A 26,952-nucleotide genomic window follows, 5' to 3' on the forward strand; every position below is an offset into this window, starting at 1 on the left:
TAAAGCAGAGTGACAGAGATCTTCCAGCTGCTGGTTAACTCTTTAAATGGACACAACAGCAATGGCTTGGCCAGGAGGAAGCCAGGAGCCAGGAATTACATCTAGGTCTCCTTTTGGGTGGTAGGAACTCATTCACTTGACTTATGTGTACCCCATGTTTATTGCAGCTCAATTCACAATAGCTAAGATATCCATCATCTGATGACTGGTTAAAGAAAACATGATATATTTACACTGTGGCCGGCACGTGGCTCACTAGGCTAATCCTCCGCCTTGCGGCGCTGGCACACCGGGTTCTAGTCCCGGTCGGGGAGCCGGATTCTGTCCCAGTTGCCCCTCTTCCAGGCCAGCTCTCTGCTGTGGCCCGGGAGTGCAGTGGAGGATGGTCCAAGTGCTTGGGCCCTGCACCCCATGAGAGACCAGGATAAGTACCTGGCTCCTGCCATTGGATGAGCACGGTGCGCTGGCCGCAGCGCGCCAGCTGCGGCGGCCACTGGAGGGTGAACCAACAGCAAAGGAAGACCTTTCTCTATGTCTCTCTCTCTCACTGTCCACTCTGCCTGTAAAAAAAAAAAAAAAAAAAAAAAAAAAAAAAAAAAAAAAAAGAAAGAAAGAATGTAACCCTGTCTTTTGCCAATAAAAAAGGGGGGATGTAATTGGAAACCATTATGCTTAGTGAAATAAGCCAGTCCCAAAAAGACAAATATCAAATGTTTTCTCTAATATGTGGTAGTTAATTTAAAATACAAAAGAAAAGTATCAGAATGAAACAGGCATCTTGTGACTTGATTATTTTTAATTCTTGTTTATACTTTTGAGGAATATGATCTTTCTAATTTCACCTGTTGAATATTATGGTTAGTGGTACACTAAGTTTGTGATTATAGAATGGATTGACATAATTTTTTTTCAAATTATAAAAAAAACATAAAAGAAAGGAAAGAAAAAGGGAGATTGAGAATGGAAGAAAGGGAAGGGTGGAAATATGGTCATTTTCTTAGAATTGTACCTATGAAATACATTACATCTATTCTCTTTATAGTAACAAGAATTGAAAAGTATATGATTTCTTTTAATCCAGTGAGAGAGAGAGAGAGAGAGAGAATGAGCAAGCTTCCATTATCTGTTCACCACCCTATCCCCAAAGCCCACAATGGCCCACGACTGTGGCCAAAACAGGGAGCCAGGGTTGCCATACCGTTCTCCCACTTGAGTGAGATACATCAAATCACTTGAGCCATATTCTGTCACCCCCCAGGATGTGCATTTGTGGGAAACTAAAATCAGGAGCCCAGTTGGAACTCAAACTCAAACATTTCAATTAGGAAAAAAAATTCCAACTGGGAGTCCTAAACAGCCTTGTAAATATAGGCCAAATCATACCACTATTTAACATTGTAATACTCATACATCTATTCTGTAGTCAATTTTAAGATAGAGTATACTGAATTTTTAGCAACTTTATAAATCAAAGGAAGATCAAAGTTTATTTTCTTCAGATATTTGCTGATAGCAAACTACTTGGAAAAGTCACATTTCTGAAGGCAAAAATCACTGATGTGGTAGTAGACACTAATCCAGCTCTCCTAGATCTATCTGCCTGCATCTGCACAGTTGCCTTACTATATATTCTACTGTTGTTCTGCCACAGTGAGTATTTAGCATAAACTATTTTCCTTTTCTCAATTATATCACACTTTGGAATTCTATTGATGATTTTTGTGAAATATTGTATATTTTAAGATAAACTTACCTTTGGATTTCTTTTCAGAATAGTAGCAAAAGGTATTTGTCCTCTCGTTTTTTTTAAAAAAAGAATTATTTTATTTACTTGAAAGGCAGAGTTACAGAGAGAGGTAGAACCAGAGAAAGAGAGGTCTTCCATTGCACTGGTTCATTCCCCAAATGACCGCAATGGCCAGAGCTGAGCTGATCCAAAGCCGGGAGCCAGGAGCTTCTTCCAGGTCTTCCACGTGGGTGCAGGGGCCCAAGGACTTGGGCCATCCTCCACTACCCCCAACCAGGCCATAGCAGGGAGCTGGATTGGAAGAGGAGCAGCCGGGACTAAAACAAGTGCCCATATGGGATGCCAGCGGTGTAGGCTGGGGCCTTAACCCACTGAGCCACAGTGCCTGCCCCAAGGTATTTGTTCTGAAATGACTGAGAATCATTAATTGAATTTTTATTCATTTTGGAAAAAAAAAGTTTATAATGGGTTGAGTTTCTCAAGAAAATATGTGGATTGACTACTCTGATAAGAACTATGCAACTGAATTAGACTTATATTTATTTTACAGACTTAAAGAAAATTGATTTTCATACTATATATGGTATATTTTCAGTTATATATGTACCATCCTCAATTAATAACAAGCACTCATAAGTAAAATACTTTTATATCTACTTAAATTTCATAGCAAAAATAGCACAAATTATTTTTCATTCATTTAAATGACTGATGAAATATTAAAAATAATTTGTTTTTAAGATCCTACTATCAGAGAGGCCAAAATGCCCTCATAGAAACATCTTTTTCTTCTCTTAGACACCTACAAATCATATAGATATATTTTCAGTGATGGTCTTGCATTTGTTAATGGAGACATCCAAATACTCTGTTATCATACAGAGGTAAGTAGTCCTCTCTTTAAAGATCTAAAATTTTTGTAAATTTTGGAAACTTTTGGATGTTTAAGTGATTTTTTAAAAATGTTTTCTTATAGTCCAGGAAACATTGAGGATTCTGTATCCCACATTAAAACCTGGGCCAGGGCAGGGCAGGGGAGAGGGAGGTAAACCTGTCTCCTGTAACACCAGCATCTCATATGGGCAGGCTGAGGTGATATAACTGTTATATGAAGCAATTACCCTTGCCAAAAACCAAGCTCCTGGCAAAACTTTTCCATATCTGTTATATTAATTTCTATTTCCACAGACCACACCCTACAGAAGGGTTGAGTCAACTTATATTTAGCTGGGGGAAAAATGGTCATCAAATTTAAGAAATATGTAAATATTTCTTAAATAAATACAAGAGAGATTGATTTTAAATTCAGTCTTTGTAAGAATTTACTTTATCTATACTTTGAAATAAAATGAGATTTAAAATAAAGATCATTTAAGGGTGACAATTGAGAATATTTGCATTCAAAGATTCCTACTATTTTACTGCCATGTATGGACTTTGAAATGTATTTTAATATTGTTGAATTCCTCAAACAATAATCACAGATTTGAGGTTAGTAAATCAAATAGGTATAATATACCATAGAAAATACTATCCTACTGGAAGACTGAGTTTAGAAAGTAGACCTCAGGGAAAACATTGTGGCAGTTTTAACCCAAGGCTTGGAACGTCCCCATCCCATAACAGAGCACCTGGGATTGATTCCTGCTCCACTGCACCCCATCCAGCTTCCTACTAATGTGCCTGGGAGGCAGCAGATGACAGCCCAAGTACTTGGGTTCTTGCTACCCATATGGGAGATCCAGATGGAGTTTTCTACTGTTCTGTTCATCTTGATCCAGCCTCAGATGCTGTGAGCTTTTCCAGAATGAGCCAGCAAATGGGAATCTCTATCTCTCTCTCTGCAATTCTGACTTTCAAATAAATATATGAAAAAACTTAAAAAACAAAAGAAAGTGGATATCATTGGTATAGATGGGACAACATAATATTAAATTGTATATTGTCTACACCATTGTGATGATGTTAATTTATTTACTATAATTTGATAATGGCATTGTTACTCAGAATATAACCATAAGATATGTTAACCTAAAAATGTGTCTTTATTGTATATTATCTTAGGCATAAATAATAATAAATAGTATATAATCAAATATTGCTGATAATTTTAAAAAATGGTTAAGCAAATGCATTTCTGTTTCAAGAAAATATAAATATTCCCCACTTATATTTTCAGATAGTTTATACAGTAGCTTAGTTTCTCCTTTTCTTCTGGGAGGCAATGATCTAATCAATTATGATGTGCAAGGGTACTTCAAAAAGTTTGTAGGAAATGGAATTAAAATATAAATTTAGGGACCAGTATTTGGCAGAATGGTTAAGATTTCATTTGGGATGCCTGCAACTCATATCAGAGTGCCTGGCTTGATTCTTTCCATCATCATTTTCAACCCAGCTTCTGGCTAATGAGCATAGTGGGAGGCAGCAGATGAGGGCTCAAACACTTGTGTCCCTACCACCTACGTGGGGGATTCAGATTGAGTCCAGGCTCCTGATTCTGGGTTGGACCAGCTTGAGATGCAGGTATTTGGGAAGTGAAGCAGTAGTTTCTGTCTCTGTTTCTTCCCGTGTCTCTCTGCCTTTAAAATAATAAAATGCAAATAAATGCATTTTAAATAAAAGGTATTAGTTGCTTTAAACACTTAAATTCACTTAGTTCAATCACTGGGAAATATACATGTTTATAATAAATATAATAATTTGTTTTGTAGAACTTTGGATTATCTTAGAGATATTATTAAATTATTAATTTATTATTTTATAGGAAAATACATACACGTATTTTAACTGGTTTATGTCTGTATATATAGCTCAAAGAGATTGTATGTTTCTTATTTTATTTATCTTAATGTATTTTTCCATGACTTTACTGAAATAACTAAGAAAAACAGTTAAGAATTAAGAACATAAAATAACAATCCTTCCTCATGTAACATCAAGCTTTAAAATCTTGATTATTAATTGCTTTTAGAATAACTAGTCTTTAATTTGTGAATTAATTGAGTTCAAACACTGTGTTTGGAGGAAATTTATTTTTAAATCTTCATAAAGATTCAGTATCTATTAACTCATTTAAATAATTTATATTAAGACCCTTGGTATCCTTAACTTTAAAAGGAGGTATTCATGAAGAAGGGGATGGGAGAGGGAGTAGGAAGTGGGACAGCAGTGGGGGTGGGAGGGTAGGTATGTGGGGAAGAACAGCTATATTCCTAAAGCTTTTCCTATGAAATTTGTATTCATTAAATAAAAGCTTTCTTAAAAAAAAGGAGGTATTCAATGACTGAGATTTCAACTAGTCAAACTGTATTCATTTGTAGATTTGGTTTATTTTCATTTGAAAACTGATTAAAATGTTCACTTATGTGGAGGTTAATAATGGAATAAATATGTTAAATATTATTAAATGCTAGTGGAGATGAGGGTATAATAGGGTGTCTGTTCTTATTTTTCATATCGTAATCTAGGCCATCCAAAAGAGGGAGCTAAAGCATTGTGCTAAGTAGCATGTTTTGTGAACATATTTTCAAGCAGTTTCATATATGAATTGTACACTGTGTTTAGCCATACATTTAACTGGATGTTGGTTTATTAACATTGATATGTTAAGAGACAGTGCATAACTTATGACCCTAAGTTCATGTTCCTCAGAAAAAAATATTTTTCAGCTGTCATAAAATCCTAAAAGTAAATTACAAACATTGGAAAGAATGTTAAGCCAAGTGTCTTAGGAAGGAAAGGCAGGAGTCACATAAGTCTGAAGTAATTTGAATCACATGACTTTCCTCTGCAGTCACATAAATGAGCTATCATGATTGCTTCCATGTATATGAACACCCTTAAAAGAATTAAAAAATAAAATGCACGTATAAAACACAGATGGGATATACAAGATTTTATTTAACTTTAGCAGTATCATTGGGAGAGAGAGCTAATCATGTGTGTGGTTTATCCAACATAGGTATTGCCTGTTTTTCCTGTGGACTTAGGTGAGATACCATTATTATAAATAAAGATTCATTGACCAAGAAAAATAGACTCTGTAGAACTTAACTGCATAATGGTATTTTAAAAGGGGATAAATTTAATTATTGAATATATTAATTTCCTTTTTCAGAACATCAGAAATAAATCTTTAATTCCAGTAGGAAATCACAAAGAGGAGATAATTTACTTATAAATAATTAATTTTCATGTAAATAGTCTGCAAAGCAAATGTTAAACTGACTATCAGATACTTGAATTGTTACATTTCCTCATGACAATACATTGAAGAAAGGGCTTTGCTAGTTTGTGACTTGGGAGAGCTTATCTTACATACACACACTTTTCTTATTACTCACATATGTACACTACAGATGAAACATGGTTAAGAATAATAATTTTTCTAGGATTACTTGATAGTTTTAGTAGTTGAAATGTTTAGGAGAGATTACGATTTTTTTGATTTTATACTAATAAATCAATGAAATGGCAACCAATAATAGAATTACGGAAGATATCAAAATAAGCTCTCAAAGGAATGTGACCTTATATTCTCTTTTAAGCCTTAAAAACTGAAGGCTTTTTGAAAGTATTCATTTGACTTAAGTTCCATTGTTTGAGTGAACCCTCTATTTATATTTGAAATTGTCAATTGACATTTATATTTTTTTCCAAAGGCTTGATCTTTTGCGTTATTAACTTTCTTTCAGGGAGTGGGCACTTAGCCTGGCAGTTAAGATGCCTGTGTTCTATACTGGAATTGACTGAGTTAGCTAAGTTAAATTCTTGGCTCCAGCTCCTGACTCTAGATGTCCACAAATACAGTTCCTGGGAGGCAGTGGTGATGACTCAAGTAATTACATTCCTGCCTCCCCATGTGGGAGACCTGAATTGCATTCTCATCTCCTCACTACAGTGCTGGTCCAACCCTGGACTTTGTGGGCATTTAGAGAGTGAACCAGCAGATGGGAATACTCTTTCTCTCTCAAATTAATTAATTAATTAATCCACATCACACAATCCTTTGATACAATATAAAAATAATTAGTGTCTATGGCGTAAAAATCATACAAGCTGCAGAAAAACATGCCATGAGTTCAAATGAATTGATTACATGAATTGTGTCAGCCGTAATACAAAATATGTTTTAAAACTACTGAATGAAACCAGTCTTTTTTTAAGGTAATTGATGTTTAAATTTGTTACCAGATTGTAATAAATGTGAACATGCTGAGAAACTGGATGAGGTAATATACTGCTATAGACTGTAATGAATGAGCAACTGAATATGTGTGAAAATATGGAAAATTCAATTTGCATTATTTTTATACACAGAAACTGTAATATCAGTATGGAGAAATTCATTCAGTGTGGAGGTCAATGGGACAGACACATCATATCTGGTTCTTTCATGGACACTAACGCAGAGAATTCACATCTCAGGAAAGGCCATCATGAGGGTCATGTGTGAGAACAGGTCATCCAGACTTTTGGAGATTTCTAAGTATTTCAGTTCTTTCCATTGCTCTATTTTTTCCTATAAGATTAAAGCATATTGGGAAAATGATTGAAAGTTTAACAATATTTTCAAGCAAATATTCAAAGAACTTTAAAATGGAAAAGTCCTTAGACATTTTTTAGGCTGTCTCCATCATTTTTTAAATGAAGGAATTAAGACCTACAGTGTTAACTATATAAAAGCTCCTCCTGGCTAGTCTTTGGACTCCTGTCCATTGCACTGTCTTCCATATCATATTGGAGTGTACTTCCACCATGTGTAGTATGGAAACCAGTTACTCAAGCCCACTTTAGTTCTTGGAGACTGCATAAGCACTTGGCATGACTCACTTCTTCCTTTTCAACGTAGGAGGTTCAGCTGACTCATTCTATTCTAGCAGTAATGTTTTTGGAATAAGTTAGGCTCAACCACTGAGGTGAATTAAACGGCATTCACTTTTGCTTTAATTTTTGTTCCTCATTATAAACATAATGCCACACTTTAAAAGTAAAAAATTATGAGTTAAATAAATATTTTGTAGATATTAAAAATTCATATCTACATGACATTCTTAATCATGCTATCTATTCCAGGAAATCTGGATTTTCCTTTTGTTTTTTTTTTTTTTTGCCCAACATGATTTCAAAGTATTTTTCAGTCTTACTTACCCTTACCTGTAAAGTTAGTTACATAAAATGTCATTTGGGTTCCTTCTTGTTAAAGTAATCCTCGACTTTATTGAATCACTCTTCTATGAATTTAAAAATCTCCAACAGAGAGATCATATTTTATAGGATTAACTTTTTCATTTAAAAAAAAAAACACATAAATCAGGGCAGACATTATAATAATTTTTAGAGCTATTACATACTTCATTTTATTTTATTTTATTTTATTGTTTGAAAGCCAGAGAGAATGAGAGAACACAACATATATAGAGAGGTCTCATCTGCTGATTTACTTACTGCCCAGATGACTACAAAGCCTCGTGTAGAGCCAGTTTGAAGCTCTCATGCCAGTTCTCTCTTGTGGTGGCATGAATCAGCTACTTCAGACATCACTTTTTGCCTCCCAGAATTAGCAGGAAGCAGGAATCAGGAGATTTTTAACTTAAATCCGAACTCTCTGATGATGCAGCCACTCCATTTTATTTCCTAACAAGTAGGCTCAGTGCCTGTCCTGATAATACAGTATTTTTAAAAGCCAGAGCAATTTACATTCAGGAAACATACTACCCGATCAAGTAAAATTACACCATAGTTCAAAAGCATTTTTTCCATCAATTATTTGGAGGCAGAATTATTTTTCATTCTGTACCTTATTTTAAAAGTCTTGGCAAGGAAGACTTATGAGACATGTAAGGAATGTTGTTACTATTTTTGTCAAAAGCAGCAGTGAACTTCTCTGAAGTTCTAACTTACAGTTTGAGTGCATTGTAAATTAATAGTTAAAAATAAGAAACACAAGTTAATATTTAAGTATCTATAATAATATGTTGTTGTTGTTTTTTTTTTTTTTTGACAGGCAGAGTGGACAGTGAGAGAGAGAGACAGAGAGAAATGTCTTCCTTTGCCGTTGGTTCACCCTCCAATGGCCACCGCAGCAGGCGCGCTGCAGCCAGTGCACCACGCTGATCCTAAACCAGGAGCCAGGTGCTTCTCCTGGACTCCCATGGGGTGTAGGGCCCAAGCACTTGGGTCATCCTCCACTGCACTCCCTGGCCACAGCAGAGAGCTGGCCTGGAAGAGGGGCAACCAGGACAGAATCCAGCGCCCTGACCGGGACTAGAACCCAGTGAGCTGGCGCCGCAGGTGGAGGATTAGCCTATTGAGCCGTGGCGGCACCGGCCAAGTATCTATAATAATATGTTAATATAACCATTGACAACAATCCCAACAATCATAATTATCTATATTTTTATTTGAGAAAACTGAGATTTGGAAGATATAATAAATTATTTCATATTATGTTCGAATTAGGAGAAAAAGCTAGCATTTTCCAGATTCTATACTTTTATTATTAAGTAAACCAGAGCAAGCCCATTTAAGTTCATAAGTGTGATAGAGGATGTTCGGAGGTACAGAATTAGCATTGGTCCAAAGTCATGAATATCAAATCATTTCAAATATGGCATAAAAATCAGTTTGATAATTAAGCAATGCATAACTTGCCTAAGGAGCAATTTAGCAAAGCATGATACACTCAAAACGCAATGTTCTTTTTCCTTGTTGAAAACATCTATTAAATATTTATAGAATAAACAAATCCCAAATTGGCCTTATTTTTGTCTTGTAATATTTTAGCCAGAAATAGGTAGCTGATTTTGTAGGATATGAAGCATATTACCTATGTGATTTTTGGGGAAATCATTTTATTATTTTGATTGCTAATTTTGCACAAGTGATGCAGAATTATCCATATACATTGAGTTTCTTGCTGACAACTATTTTTAAAGAAGTATGTTCCACCAGTTCAGTCACAAGCACCCAATTTTTTTGTTTGTTTGTTTGATTTTAGTAAATGTATTTTAGATCAAGGGGTTCAAAAGAGGTTGAGACTGGGTGATCACTTAGGATTAACAAAAAAACAGGTACCAACAAAAGGGATATCTGGAATGTAGTACAATGAGACATAAGTTGTATTAATCCAATACAACAGGGGCCAGTGCTATGGCACAGTGGGTTAAAGCCATGCCCCGAAGTGCTGGCTTCCCATATGGGCGCTGGTTCGAGACCCAGCTGCTCCAATTTCGATGCAGCTTTCTGCTATGGCCTGGGAAAGTAGTAGAAGATGGCCCAAGTCCTTGGTCCCCTGCACCCTCGTGTGAGACCCGGAAGAAGCTCTTTTGTGGCCAACTGGGGAGTGAACCAGCGATGGAAGACATCTCTCTCTGTCTCTACCTCTCTGTAACTCTGTCTTTCAAATAAATAAAAATAAATCTTTAAGAAAATACAATTACACCAGAAAACTTAAGTGGACAGCATCAAAAGAAGTCAGTAAGAGGGGAAATGAGAAGCACAAAAAATAACAGTAAGCACGGTCAGCATTGCGGCTCACTTGGCTGATCCTCCACCTGCGGCACTGGCACCTGGGTTTTAGTCCTGGTTGGAGTGCCGGGTACTAGTCCTGGTTGCTCCTCTTCCAATCCAGCTCTCTGCTGTGGCCCGCGAGGGCAGTGAAGGATGGCCCAAGTGCTTGTGCCCCTGCACCCGCATGGGAGACCAGGAGGAAGCACCCGGCTCCTGGCTTCGGATCGGCGCAGCGCTGGCCCTAGCGGCCATTAGGGGAGTAAACCAACAGAAAGAAGACCTTTCTCTCTGTCTCTCTCTCACTGTCTATAACTCTACCTGTCTAATAAAAATAAAAATTAAAGAAAAAACAGTAAGCACAATGTAATAAACAATGATGAGAAGGAACCCTGCAAGAAAACACATCCTTGGATGTAGAACTACGGTCAATAATTAATTTTTTTTTCTTGTGGCACCCATAGTGTTTATGTGTAAGATAGACTCACAAAGGACAGGGAGTCAATCTCTGGTGACATTTGACATACGACATTGACATATGTCAGCATGAGATATTGGGGTCTTTTGAGCTTCTGAGAAGGATAAACCTCCTTCAACGTTCAGAGTAAAGGTGCTCATTCCTGTTGCAAATTCTGTGTTCTAGAGAGTTGTAAGATTTAAATGTTTCTTTCACTAGGTAACAATATAGAAATAGAGCTCTATCAATATATATAATCTTAAGAATAACATCACACATCATGCCTAAACCACTTTGAGTTTTTTTTTTTTTTTTTAATAACAACTAGGAGAAACATGAAAACTGCATTTGGATACTCATTTTTTTTATTATTTAATAAATGTGAATTTACAAAGTGCAACTTTTGTATTGGAAAGCCACAATGATACTCATTTTTAATATTTTGTAGTGGTTGTGTGAAATCTTCAATATGAGATAAACAGTAAAATTAATAAAAATATATAACTATTCATGAAATACATGTACAAAGTTCGTGGGTTCAGACCACTAATTTAATGTAGTAACAAAAGAGCTAATTATGTAGGTTATTAATAAAACACTATTATGAATAATAGAAAATATTCAGTTCAAATTTCACTCACTCATTTTACATATGTCTAATAAAAATAACAATATGATATTTAAAAATAAAACTATTTATAACCAAGTTAAGTCATTAAATAAACAAACGTTGTGAACACATTACGGTGTTTGCACCTTAATGTCTTCTACCTAAAATAATGTTCCTCATATCTTCTCTCCATTACAACTGAAAGCAAATCATTTTTCAGCTATCACCTCATGAAGCTCCACCCACTCCTGTAATCACCTTTGACATCATCTGTTTCTACAGTGCTCATGGATGCCTAATTAACTTATTATTTGTATCACTTCTCTAGAAAACATCTCCTTATGATCAAAAACTCCTATATTGCATTCCTTCTATAATCTCAGTGCCCAGAAAAATGACTCATGCACAGAAAAATTTAGTAAATATTTGGCAGTAACACCTGACTTAGAACAAATTTAATAACCAATGTAAATTGTAATATTCCATGCATTTTATATTATTAGCCAATTTTATAAGGCTTAGGCATAATTAACATTACCACAATTATAAAATAAAGGTTAATTTCAGTGAATATTACATAAACATTTATCATTTTTTAGTTATATTTTTCAAAGCATAATAAAGTCTTCATACAAATAAACCATCTTTATAACTCTATACATTTTAAAGGGAAGGATGGCACTTACTTTATAGTCATTAATATAATTCAAAATAAAAAAAGGAGAAATCATAAAAATGATGGAAACAGAAAGTTAAATACCTGGCATTAAACTATGCAATGTTGTGTGTTACTGTAAAACTTTACTCCCATTGATTTAAAAGATTTTCATTCATGACCAACACTCATTTAAATTTCAAGCAATCAACTTTGTAATAGTCTATATATAATTTAAATAATATGTACTAATTTTAAGATAGTATAAAATTAAAACAGTTTTTCTTACTATTTGTTGAATACTTAGTGGAAGGTAGAGCTTATTATTATAAAATAAACTGAAAATATGTCATTATATCAATTAAAATAAAGGTAGAGGGAGGAAGAGTGGGGTGGGAAGTATCACCCTGCTCCAATCTGTATGCATGAAATACATGAAATTTTCTCACTTTATATAATTTTAAAAAGATTATAAAAAGTAAACAAATTATAAAAACAGTATAAATTATAAAAAATTCAAATATAAAATATTCCCATTTCATATTATATAACTTTAGGAACCATATGAATATGTTGATATTTAAACTTTCTCCTGACTTATATTTCTTTTTTTAAGATTTTATTTATTTCTACGAGATTAGTTATAGCCAGTGAGAGAGAGAGAGAGAGAGAGAGGTCTCCCATCTGCTGCTTCACTCCACAGATGGCCGCAATGGCTGGAGCTGAACAAATCTGAAGCCAGGAGTCAGGAGCTTCTTCCAGATCTCCCACATGGGAGCAGGAGCCCTAATGTCTGAGCCATCTTCTATTGCTTTCCCAGGCCATAGCAGAGAACAAGATCAGAAGAGGAGCAGCCTGGACTAGAATCAGTGCCCATTTGGGAGTCTGGCGCAACAGGCAGAGGATTAACCTACTGAGATACAGCGTCGAGCCCTATATTTTCTCATTTCAAGAACAATAAAAATGGTCATTGAGTTCATCTAGTTCTTTCTAGTACGTTTTACATATGTTATGTCCCAGTACCCTTTACCCAGGCATAATGAACCTAAGAAATAGCATTCTTTGTAAAAGTAAAAATAACAATTTTTATACAAGCCACCTTGTGTTTCCTCATAATACCATATTGGGCAGCTAGGGCTATAATCTTTTTTATATTTTAAAGTTTTTAATTGTCCTATGTTTGTACTTCTTTGTGACTTTTTTTATTCACATATGTACTGGACAATGAACTTAGGGTGCCTATGTACACTTTTTTTATACGAGAAAATTTGTACCCAGAAGCAAAGATAAACTTCTAACAAAACAGAGTGTAGAAGCTAGAAAGAGATAGTGGGTTTACTCCCATTATCATCCCAGTGCTCTTCTGTTGTTAATCTGATAAAGTTATGTTAAGCTTCAACAATTTAATTTTCAAATCATTAAGCAGTCCATATCTTTTGGGGGAATAGGAAAGCTCTGCATTAGTGTCATTAAAACTGTGGACTTTCTTCCAGGAAACTCATATTTAATCACAAATATGATGTTTTTTATCATAGATTTCAGAAAGTTTGGGAAACTGAAATATATACTTGTCATTTTTATCATCAGTTTTTATTTTAAATAATCAACTTTAAAAAAAATAATTAATGAGGGAGAGAAGCAGAGACAGAGATAGAGAGACAGAGAATGGGAATGAGAATTAATTTCTTCTACCCACTGGTTTTCTTCCCAAATAACCGTAACACACAGGGCTGTGTCAGGACAAAGCTATGAGTTAGGAATTCAACCTGGGTCTCTATGTGTGTGACTGGGGCCCATATATGTGTGCCGTCATCTGCTGTTCCCCAAGGTTATACACAAGTAGGAAGCTGGAATGGAGAGCAGAGCTGGGACTTCAACAGGCATTCTGAAATGGAACACACATATTTTAAGTGGAGTCTTAACTGTGTTGACAAATGCCTGACACTATACAATGCACATTTTAAGGCAGTACTCTGAATTGTTTTGTGACCAAGAAATGTCCAATATTTTAAATGGAAACTAAAATCCCTTGAGGCATAGTGGGTAAAGGTACCACCTGCAATGCCTGCATTCCATATGGGCATGGGCTGATCCACTTCTAAGTCAGCTCACTGCTGATGAGCCTGATTTTTAAAACAGCAAGATGGGTCAAGTCCTTGGGCCCCTGCACCCACATGGAAGACCCAGAAGCTCTGGGCTTTGGACCAGTCCAGCTTCAGCCATTACAACCATTTGGGGAATGAACCATGGCTGGGAAAAACTAATTCTCTTGCTCTTGCTCTCGCTCTCTTCCCTCCATTCTATATAAACTCTGGCTTTAAAATAAATAAATTATTTGTAAAAAAAAAATTCAGGGCCTACTTGCTGAATTGAGAATCTATTTCATATGGCATGATATACTATTTAGTAGTGGATAGATGCTATTAATAGGAGGGTAACGGAGGCCGGCACCGCACCTCACTAGACTAACCCTCCGCCTATGGCACTAGCACTCCAGGTTCTAGTCCTGGTCGGGACGCCGGATTCTGTCCCGGTTGCTCCTCTTCCAGTCCAGCTCTCTGCTATGGCCCGGGAGTGCAGTGGAGGATGGCCCAGGTCCTTAGGCCTTGCACCCGCATGGAAGACCAGGAGGAAGCACCGGGCTCCTGGCTTCAGATCAGCGCAATGTGTCGGCTGTAGCAGCCACTTAGGGGGTGAACCAACGGAAAAAGGAAGACCTTTCTCTCTCTGCCTCTCTCTCTCTCTCTCACTGTCTATCTCTGCCTGTCCAATAAATAAATAAATAAATAGGAGGGTAATGGAAAATGAGATTGGGGAAAATATTAAAAAACGGTATGGAAGGGCAGGTGCTGTGGCGTAGCAGGTAAAGCCACCATGTGCAGTGCCAGCGTCCCATATGGGGGTTAATTTGAGTCCTGGATGCTCCACTTCTGATCCAGCTCTCTGCTATGGCATGGGAAAGCAGTACAAGATGGCCCAAATGCTAGGCGCCTGCACCTGCATGGGATACCTGGCTCCTGGCTTCAGATTGGCTGTCTCAGGCCATTGCAGTCATTTAGGGAGTAAATCAGCAGATGGAAGACCTCTCTTTCTCTCTGCATCTGCCTCTCTGTAACTCTGCCTTTCAAATAAATAAATAAATCCTTAAAAAAAAAAAGGTATGGAGATGGAAGTGCAAATCTGGATCTGTCTTGACTACAATGATTTTGAAAGTGTTCTTTGAGAAAATTCAACTCTTCAAACATTTCATACCAAAATGATAGTACTGGTTTATAGATATAATGAGATACTATATTTTTAAGATTGAAAATAGAGCAGAAAAGTAATATAGAGGGTAAAACTAAATTCAAAAACTTGATATCAAAGCTGAAGAGTAATATTTTGTTTCTGGATGTGATAATGCCTTGCTAAGGGTAAGGGAAGAATTACTTGGACAGATTCTTAATTTACATAATTACATTGTATAGAGTGTTTTAGTAATTGAAAGAATTGTTGGCTAGTTGAATGATTAAACATTTATTATTAAAGTAATACAATAAAGAGGTTTTATTGTTTGGATAAGAGTACTCCCACGAATAGACAGTGAAAATCAAGGTCAGATGTGTCAAACATTATGTGTCTTAGAATTTGTCAATATTTAAGCTTAAAACAGATCATTAAATAATAAATACATTTTTCTAGGTACATCTTTTAGAAGTGAAGAGTGATGAGAATATGATATTTCATTTCAAAGGTAGATTTTTTAAATTTTAGAATTTATTTACATAAAGGGAACATATTTTATTTATTTCATATATACTGTTTTAAGGTAATAATGTTAATTCCCACCCTTCTTCCTCCTTTCTTTCTTATTTTTCTTTTAATTTTTGCAATGAAAAGTAGCTTTTAATGTTACCTATTGCAAGTCATTTGTTTCATATTATGATAACTGATTTCAATTGTAGGGTCAATGTCAAAGTAGAATTCACTTCACACAGAGTAAATAGAGGAGTAGAAAGAACTGTAAAATACTACTAATTGTAAGACTGAAGTAATGTAGGATGTTTATGATAAAAAGAAAAATATAGACTGGTTGTAATTTTCTTTGGATTCATTTAATGATATTGGGGAGAAAATCAGTGCTATTGGATTATCCCCAGCTATAGGGACTAGAAGGAGATAGGGAGAGAGGCAGAGACAGAGAGAGAGAAGGAAAGAAAAAGAGGAGGAAGTGGAGGAGGAGGAAGGTGCAGAGGTCTTTTGTTACAATGGCAGAAAAGTGATGTCCAATAAACTGGAGTTCTCTAGAAGCAACAATGGCCTCCATGTGAAGTTGGTCTCAGCACAGCAGATGCAGCTGTGCTACAGTATTGTGCCTGCCACACATCAGGTGCTCAAAAGCAATTATAGTCAGATCAGAGAAAGAAGTTCTGAAGGTCATTTGCACAATAGTGTGAGCATAGATGGTAATAATGTACTGTAGATTCTATTTAAAAAAGTAGGCCTTGAATGTTTCACCATGAAGGAATTATGACTGAGGAGATAGTTGTGTTTTGCCATGATTTGATCCTTATAGAATATATAAATGTATTTGAATCATTACTTGCTACCTATATATGTGTAGAATTTTTGTATATCAGTTTTTTAATTATGTGATTTGTCTATCATAATATTAGCAAATTTTTTTTTATTTTTTATTTTTAACTTTTATTTAATGAATATAAATTTCCAAAGTACAGCTTATGGATTACAATGGCTCCCCCCCATAACTTCCCTCCCACCGGCAACCCTTCCCTTTCCCTCTCCCTCCCCACTTACATTCACATCAAGGTTCATTTTCAATTCTTTTTATATACAGAAGATCAGTTTAGCATATATTAATAAAGATTAATCAGTTTGCACCCACATAGCAACACAAAGTGAAAAATACTGTTTGAGTACTAGTTATAGCATTAAATCACAATGTACAGCACACTAAGGACAAAGATCCTACACGAGGAGTAAGTGCACAGCGACTCCTGTTGTTGACTTAACAAATTGACACTCTTGTTTATGGCATCAGTAATCACCCTAGGCTCTTGTCATGAGTTGCCAAGGCTATGGAAGCCTTTTGAGTTCACCGACTCTGATCATATTTAGACAAGGTCGCAGTCAAAGTGGAAGTTCTCTCTTCCCTTCAGAGAATCAGTTTAAAAATTGAATTAATTCAAGATAGCGAGTAACACAGGTGTTTGGATAAGACTCCCACTTGCCATATTCGAGTGGCTGGATTCAAGTACTGGCACTAGTTCCCAATGCCAGGTTCCTTCTGATCCAAGGCCCTGCATTGGAGACCTTGATTGAGTTTATTAAGGGTTTATAGCCTGGCCATTGTGGGTATTTGGGGGAGTGAATCAATGGTTGGAAATTTTTTCTCTCTTTCTCCCTCCCTTTCTCTTTCAAGAAATAAGAAGTAAATTCAAATGTAAAAGAAATGATACAAACAACCAACAGATTAATGGATTATTATCATTATAAACAATCTAAAGGCCCTCTTCCCACTGTGATTTTAGAGGAAAGGAAGAGGAAGGACTCACACAGGGTTCTGAATGGATTTCTCCACAAGCCCACATGCTCTGAGGCTATCACAGCACAGAAGTGATGTCCCTGGGGTTCCTTTTGATTCTACCTGGAGACTGTATGATCATGTTCCTACCACGAAGCAACAGACACAAAACCATCTTAAATTGAAATGTTGGATACATAAAGCATGGGGCTTCTGAGACCAAGAAGCCAATAAAAAATATTTTGCCAATTTGTATCCTCTCATCCCTCTTGAGAAGTAGGAAGTATAAAAGGCTGACTTTAGCTTTTGAAGTCCCAGTTTTTCTGAATGAGTTTCCAAAATCCCCTGCAGAAATATACATGCTGGGCTGGATTTCTGAACATGAAGTCAGCCTCTCCTGTGTTAATTTGTTCCTTTTCTACTTAGTTCTTCTTGATACAATCTGACCTTGGAGTGTTCCATTCCCACAAACCCCATTGCCAATGGGTTAGAAAGTGAAAGTAGGAAGAGTTACAGCAGAAGAAAAGTTTCTAAAAGTTGCCATGGAATAAATATGTTGACCAATTTTATTAGTTCTCACATTTATGAAATTTCCCATTGTCAGAGAGAAGTCACTTTTTCTGTGGCAGTTAACTAAATCATCTCCCAAAATGAAAGCCAAATTTAAAAAGGATGAATATCTGTAGTTAAATATATTCTAGGTTAGGGGCTGGTGTTATGTCCCAGCTAGTTAACTCACTGCTTGAGGTGCTGGTATCACACCTCAGAGTGCCTATTAGAGTCCCAGCCTCTTCATTTCCAGTGCAGCTTCCTGTTAGTGCTCCTGGAGGCAGTGGAAGATGTGGGAGACTGGGATGGAGCTCCTGTTTCTTACTTTCAAGCTGGCCCAGATCTGGCTGTTGGGCTCATCTGAGGAGGCAGTCAGTGAATGGATAACTTCTATCTCTCTCAGATTTGTTAGTTTTCATTTCTGAGGCAGAGTGACAGAGGAAGAGGGAGAAACAGAACACCTTCCACTGCTTTCCCAGGCATATTAGCAAGGCGTTGCATTTGAACTAGAGTAGTCAAGACTTCAACTGACACTCCAATATGGATGCCAGCCTTGCACTCTGGCTTAACCCATTATGAGGCAAAGCTTACTCGCTCCTTCTCTCCCCCTCCTCCTCCTCTTCTTTTTCCTTCTCCTCTCTCTCTTTGTCTCTGCCTTTTAAGTAAATAATGAAATAAATCTAAAAAATAAAAATACTCTATCTTAGAAGTGCAGGGGAAGGGGCATGGGGAAGAATGATACTGGGAAAGCAGCAAGGCAAACAGAAGAAGCTGCAGAGTGAAAGCTGTGTGAAGGTAAGCAAATCTAAGGGGACAAAGCAGCAGGAGAAATAAGTCATCACACTCATTGCATGGGTATATCCATCAGCTTTCCACGAATGACTGCATATGTGTGCTCTATTTGCTAGGAAGCAGCAGACAATGTACAATTTATGTGAACTATATTCTGGCCACCAAATAATTATTACTGCAAAAACTAAATAAATGATAGAAGATGAGGTGGATTTCTCTGTATAATTATATTTAATGGAGAAAATACATACAGCACTTCTATCAAAAAACATGTGACCTAGCATAGCGTTAGAAACAGTAACTCAGTAATTCATTATATATTCATAAGTGCAAATATATACCTATAGTTTTATGTATATTGTTGATACTTGATATTGAGAGTATTTTGAATCACATGCTAAAAACTGAAAAATATCTTCTAAATTCTTAACATATGGTTTCTTTTCTATATGTCAAAATTGGTTGAAATATTTTACTTTCAGCAAGTTGCTTAAACTTTTCACAATGAAGATCAGTAAAAATGATTTTCCAAATTTGTTCTGGATGACACAAGTCAAAACTGAGAAAGAAAAATAAAACATCAAATCATTACATTTGGAAAAATTGCCTTCAACTTCAATTCTAGTTAAAATGTGTAGTGATAATTTCTGAAAATAATTATAGAGATCCTCTGCACTGTATGAATATGTGTAGAGTTTTATCATGATAAACATTTACTTGTTTTCCAAAATCTGCTTTCAAATCAATATTTTAATGAACAAAATATATCTAAAGTTGTCAGGGATACTGTAGAATAATCAGTCTGGGTTAGTATTTCTTCACACTCTTTTCTCTTGACTGTTTGCCTACATTTTCTTGTAATTTGATGAAGTGCAACTGATAAGTTTATTCATTGAAATATAATCCATGACACATGTAGCATTTATACTCTGGAATAATATGTTACTCTCTGACTTTGTTTAAAGATCAATTTCAATGTAATGCCTTAATAAACACAGTTTATTCCTAAGTAAAATAAAGATGACTGGGCTCATTTTTAAACAAAGGGTTACAGCAATCCCAAAGCCAGTGCATCACTTGTCAAGCATCAAGCTTGCATGCAACAAAGGTGGGGATAAATAAATGTTCACAATGGTATCATTATTAAATGGAAAAAGTTATGTGGCTCTTCTGCTTAGTCTGCTATGGAAACCATCAATATTTTGTCTCCATTCTATCATTTAGTTTTGGTTGATTTCAATATTCATGTCTGTGTCTAAATACTAATAAGTTCATTGAATCTTCTGAAATTTACTTACTTCAAAAATATACAATTTTCCTAAATTGTAAAAGATTCCCTAAGTTGGCACATTCTTTTCTTTTAATAAAAAAAATTTACCAGTTTAGCTATTTAAAAATCAAGTCTAACAATGGCCACAAAACAGTGATTTCGAACCATCTCGTATAAGTTTATATATCTGTTTGTATATACAAAATATATAGAGAGACAGCATTGTTCAAATCATTTTAATGTGTATTCAAATTTAATGCAATATTTAAAAATATTTGAATCCCTATTTTAAACTGATTAAAGGTAATTTTAACTATAAAGAAAATTATATTTGTTGAAGGTGTAATAATATTATTCATTGACCAGTATTCTATCAGTGATCTGAATTCTAAACAAAACATAAAGTCACATGATCATGAAATGTATGCAAGAACACACATATTATTTTGATAATGTAATTAATGATATAGTTCTTAGAAGAGCATGTATTCTCAGAAATACAAATCTGAATCTTACTCTGTGCTTTTGTATCCAAAAACAATTAACAATTGAATCCATATTGAAAATATTACATCATCTAAATGAGCTGTTAAGATATGGAAAGGATAGAAAATTATTTTCCAACAATTAAACCTATTCCAATATCTGCTTGGTCAATGCAATGTGTTAATAAAATAATATTAATATAGGAGAAGCAGTAATAAAATGCTTACTATTATATCTATATTATTAAATGTAAAGCAAAGTGTGATATTGAATCTCATTATCATATTTTAATAAAAACAAATTTGCCATCAAGCAAATTTTAATTTATTTACTAATACAACAAATATTAAGTACCTGATCTATCCCTCAGGTAATGAAAACTGGCCAAATAAGTAATTTAAATTTCTGCCATGTTTTACACTAGCTTTGTGTTATACATAACAAATGTAAAATTACAAGCATTTTGTTTTCTGATAATATTAGCTTAATTTGTGTCTCAATATTATTTGAAATCACATCATGATTCCTGTTTATATAATTGGTTTCCCACATACCATAAAAGTGGGTAAGGATAATGCGTTTTCATGAGGTCTTCAAGAGTGATGAATGTTCACTAGAAAACCATCATTTCCATCTACAGTTTTCAAATATTAAAGTCAAATTTCCCCTAATCAAAAATTATCCAATCCAAATCAACTATATTGAATTTAACTTTTTTCCAAAAATTAAAAATTGCTTATGCTATTTTTTCATTTGTTCATATGATACCTATAGTTTCCTGATTAAAGTTTTCTACTGTAAGTTTTACTTTTGTAATAAAAGCTATAAACAATCTGTACACTGAAATAGCATATTGTGCTATTATTTTCTATGTCCATTGGTATTTTAAGAACAATTACACATACCAACACATGGTCATATCTATAGAGACAGACACAAAGAAATATAAATGGAGACACAAGTGTCCAAGATGAAGATATTGATATGCAGATGTTACTCTGTAATGTGATGTTTTCTGGATGTTTTATATATGGCTTAATTATCAGTAAAGTGATAAATATATTTGAGTTTTTATATATGTTATTTTGAAATAATATTTTGCTACCTTATGAATCTATTACAGTATTTGTCTCTGGTAGAAAAAAAAGGAAATTATAAAAATAAATTTGCTTGACCTTCTGGGGGAAATCTTCCTTTAAGAACTTTTTGCTCCAATGTCTCAATTGTATGAAATAAATGCATTTTATATCATGTCTTTGAATCATGAAGGTGAATATTGGTACCCATTTGCCTGGACTACACTTTGGTTTACACATTGTTTGTTGTGTCTTCCATTATGCTGCCTTCCTGTAAAAATTGCTTCTTGTTTTTTTGTGAATTTCCAATGTCATGTTCAACTAAATATGAGGAAAAATCCATTCTGCATTGGGTACTCTATTAATAATACGTAAATTCTGGCAAGTACAGTATACTCCAAAATAGGTTTTGCAGATGGAGTCTTCTTTCAAAATATTTAAGAACATATTAAACTTTTATACTCAATATTCGAGAACTATTAGTTACCACCATTTATATTATAACTTGAAATATGTATTTTGAATAAATAATAAAATGAAGTCATTCATGCTCTTCAGGACTGTAGAGCCAAATCCCCAAAATTGACATGGGGAGCAGACAAGTCAATCCATTCCTATGAAATAATTCCATGCTAATGTTTCATTTATTAATTAGAAAAATCAAGAACTCCCTTACTTATTAACTTAAATAGAAGAGAGTTTTCATCTCTTCCTTCAACTGATCTATAATGTTCTATTCAATTAAAATTAATAGAAAACAAAATGAAAACACTTGCATTTGACTTTAAGAAAATATACAGCTGTCCTTTCACACACAGAGAGAGCGATTAACACAAACAATACCTCCTAATGTTTCCATTTTCCCTCTGTATCAGTAAGCTCCATTATCATGACTTACATTTAGAGATATGTTTCTTAGTAATGCTAATACGAAATTTCTTGGTTACATTCCAGAGATTGAACTTTCATTCAGGCGGTTTGCATTTGTAATGTGACTATAAGATCAGCTCTTAGTAATGCTAAATTTAGTGATAAGTACATTAATATGTTAGGACTGTTATGGAAAGGTATTAAAGTAATATAAAGATACTCTTCTCACTGTATGCTCCTTACATCCTTTAATAATGTGGATATGGTAGTTCTAGGCAGAGAAACTGAAGTGCCTCTTAAGTGAAAAACTTTTGTAGGATATTTAAACCACCTGGGAGTCACTGTTATCTACCCATATCTATCTATCTATTTCTTTCTTTCTTTCTTTCTTTCTTTCTTTCTTTCTTTCTATCTATCTATCTATCATTTATCCATCTCATCTGACTGTCTAATCTATCTTCCTAATCTTATTTTCATAAATTAACATGTTGCATTTCCATTGGCATGGCTAGTTTTTCATGAACAATTTGACAGCCTTGGATATAAATCATGATCATCCTAAGCCTACTTCTCATGTATAGAATTAGAGTAGTTAAGTTCTAAAATTTCTAAATAAGATAATGTCATCAATATTAAAACATTGTTTAGAATGTATATAAACAGACAAGTCATTTCTGTAAAGAAATATGTAATATGTAGAGAAAGAAATTTCTTTATCTTAGGAAACATGTCATGTTCCACAACCAAAGTCATCGTATTGGTGAAGTTAGCATGAAATAAAAACAAACAAAAAAAGTCATATATAACCCATGTTCTTTTGGTACTGTTTCTTCCTTAACAAAATCTAACTTTAACAAGTTTTTACAAGAAGTAAAATACCAAAGAATCTAACCAGAGTTTTTGTTTCAAATTACTTCATCAATAACCAAACTCACTCCGCAGTGTGTATTGATATTGAAGTTAAAAGCATAAAGATACTTTTTTTCAAATGCAATGTCACTTCTACATTAATATCTAAATTTGCATTTCAATGACCAATATTACTTTTAAATAATACAGCAAACTATGATCAGTTGTCCTGAAGCATCTATACCAATGTTAATCAAGTAAGAGCCAATGTTTATTCATGACACAGTTACATGCATAGTTAAATTAAATTTTCCCTTATATTACAATTTGTTGCTTATTATATATTTCCACATTATCAAATATTTTATATATTTTATACATTTAAACATTCTCCAAAGTATTCTAAAACTCACAGATTTTAAACATGTTGTGGTGAAGGAGTATCATTGTTGTTACCCCAAAAGAGATAAATCAATAGAAAAACTAAGCCTATAATTCTTATTATTTTTAATTCTCACTTGGTGTATGTACCATGTAAGGAAACTGCATTGGCTAAGCTCTGTGTGTATAGGGGTTACAGGAAAATACCAGATTAAATCTCCCCATGCAAGGTGACATTCAGAAAAGCTTCTGATCCAACACACACTCTCTCAAGTTGAGGCAATGTAACATTTAAAAATGTAATTTCAAAATCAACTTTGATATTATGATCTTTTACACAAAAGAAAAGGCTACAACAGACTTCAATACTGAAAAGAATGTAGTCATGGTCACATAATTATATATACCATTTTAAATATTTAAACATCAAAATAGTAAACTAAAGGAAAATCGTGTTTCCATTCTAGAAAACAATATTATTAATATGAAATTTACCTTACAAGAACTACCAAATTTATCAGATTTCAAATTAATGAATTACATTTAAACTGATTATTATTACTATCTTCTGTCTCTAAAGAATTTATTATTTCAGGAATTAGATTTGCTCATAACACATACTTTGTCTTAAATTTTGTCACTTTTAGAAGCAATAAGTATAAACATGCTAACATATCAACATGTCTACCTATATCTATTGCATGTATATACTTATTTCTGTATCCTTCATTTGAGAAAACTTCAGTTTAACCCATAATATATTTGGTAGCAACAGTATACATGCACACTGGCCCTGTTATCTCCAAGTTGTTTGATGCCAAGTGCTGGAAAAGAATGTTATTTCATTTTCTTTACCTACCAAAAGATTAACTATTAAAACCTGTATTAACCAGTTGCATAGTTACACAGACACATTCCATACTTGACTTAGCATTGCCTAGGTGATGTAGCAGTGTATGAATCTGAAAATAGGATCCAACCTCTCTTGAACGCTGGCTTTTTCCCAAATTAAGAACATTGAATAATCAGATTCATTCTTAATCAGCAGTGGCTGAAGATGGGAGCTGTACCAATTTCATAGATAAGGCAAAGGTCCCCCAAAAGAGGATTCCTTCCTGTTACACAAAAGTTATCAATATCTTGATGTCACAAAATCAATCATTCTTCATGCCATATAGATTTCAGAAATCTTGTTTAAAATAAATTTATTTGGAATCTCATATATCTGCAACCTAAAAATATTAAATGACAGCAAAACTCCAAAACAGCACAAGTTTCTGCTCCATTATATTCCCGCAAAAGTTGATCATACAAATAAATGTAAACTTATCTATGACTATTGATAACTTTGCACATTTGTCATTTAAGACAGATTTTGAGAACCTTACCTTGCTAACAGTATTTAACTAAAAATTCCACAGAATTTTGATAGCTTTATCCTTAAAATTCATCAAGTCTTGTTTTGAAATTATTGCTTGCAAAAACTGAGTTGATGTGAATGATTATATTGAAGGTGCATTTGAAAAAACAAAATATTGCCCCATCATATCAGTGCATTTTCCATGTCACTTCAAATTTTAGAAACGATAATCTTGCTCCTGAAGCTCTCCCTTTCCTGTGGTTTCCTTCAATCTTTGTCATATTAATATGTATTTACCCAGGAAACAGACTGCAATTAGAACTAACAGACTTACACATTCAGAATGTTTACCTGAGAAACACAAAACCTGCTTTACCAGGTGAAGTTAATACCTTAATTCTCACATGCCAAATCCAGCTATATACATGATATTTGGTTCATGTCTTATTTCATTTTCAATATTGAAAATAAATAAATCACTTTTTATTAACTTATAAAGAGACCTTCTTTTTATGATTTTTACTCAATTCATTTAAAAAAGTTATGACAAAAGTACAAGTCCGTTTAATACAATAACATTACATATTTATAAAAGTATATGTGAATAATTCCAAGCCATTAGAGTCAACTAGTGGAATTTGAAGTTCAGTGTTATTTTTGTATACAGCATTTTTGTATATAGTCCTCTGCAAATTTGAGGAATAGAAAAAGAGCTTGGGTAGGTATCAGTTTTGTAAAAGTAAAATAAGAAGCAAATGTTGCATGTCTAGTCATTGAGCATTTAGATATTGCATTCAAATGCTGCCAAATATATTCTTACCTGCTTCCAAATTTTGAAAGAGAGGGAGAGAAAGAGAGAGAGCAAAATATAACAACTAGGAGAAAAGCAGTATTTATACTATTTCATTATAAAGAAGCAAAAATGTAATAGCTTATATTGTCGAGCAAAGTAAATAGCCTTTACCTTGTTTAGCAATGGAACTGAGTTTAGTCCGGCTCACCACTGACAATTCCGTTGTTGATTCCGCCTCATTCCTTCTCTCCTCTTTTTATAGTATCTTCGCAGCTGAATCTTCATGCATCTCAGTGTGCCTCTCTCTCCAGCATCACTTTTAACTCAGACAGGCAGGGAGCTGAAGCCAAAGGAACTCTCTATCTGATTGGTTTCCATTCAGCGTTTCTGATTAATAAGAGACGTCCCTCAAATAGGAAGATATTGCCGTTGATGGCGCTGCGGGGCTTCAGGTTTGGGGTGGGGGACTTGAAGACCTCTCTGGGCTCAGTGATTTGCAAGCAAATTAAGTGGGAGGGCTCAGAGAGGAGAGCTTTGTCAAAGACCCCCTTATGAGAAAATAACCCAGTGTTGTTAGTGCAGGTTAATCAGTTCTGCTTAGTCTGTTTTCAATTTGGGAAAGAAAGGTCACAGCATGTCTGTAACCTGTAAATCATCTGTAGAAAATATATATCACATGGAGAGTGCTGTTGCTCAGATGGAATTTTGTGTAGTCCCTGCAGAATACTCACCTTTTTCAATTCAATGCCAGAATCCCAAGTTTATCCAAATACATTCATCATTATTAATGACTGATTTTTATCTGTGCCTCTTATGAGTTTATAATCCAAACTGATCTTTTAAAAGCAGTAACTTTAAAATTTTTAAAGCATTGTCATCATGACACGCATGCTATTTTTTCAGGAAAAAAATATGATTTCAAGTATAATTTCAAATTTCTAGAGTGCTAAGCTTCTTACTTGATAATGTAAAAGAGATTTTCACTTTCTTTGAAAATGTCCAAAAATAATGTGATCATAGCC

The 26,952-nt window shown here is 34.4% G+C and overlaps 1 protein-coding gene across 1 annotated transcript in view; it reads right to left on the reverse strand.

The window, feature by feature from the left end:
- CDH9 (cadherin 9) overlaps positions 1-26,502 on the reverse strand; it is a 148,987-nt gene extending 122,485 nt beyond the window's left edge. The window contains exon 1 of the mRNA XM_002714092.5: positions 26,102-26,502. The gene's annotated coding sequence lies outside the window, so the exon portion shown is untranslated. The remainder of the gene's footprint in view (positions 1-26,101) is intronic.
- Between the last annotated feature and the right edge of the window lie 450 nt (positions 26,503-26,952).

This window comes from Oryctolagus cuniculus, chromosome 14 (assembly GCF_964237555.1).
Source record: "Oryctolagus cuniculus chromosome 14, mOryCun1.1, whole genome shotgun sequence".
Lineage (NCBI taxonomy): Eukaryota > Metazoa > Chordata > Mammalia > Lagomorpha > Leporidae > Oryctolagus > Oryctolagus cuniculus.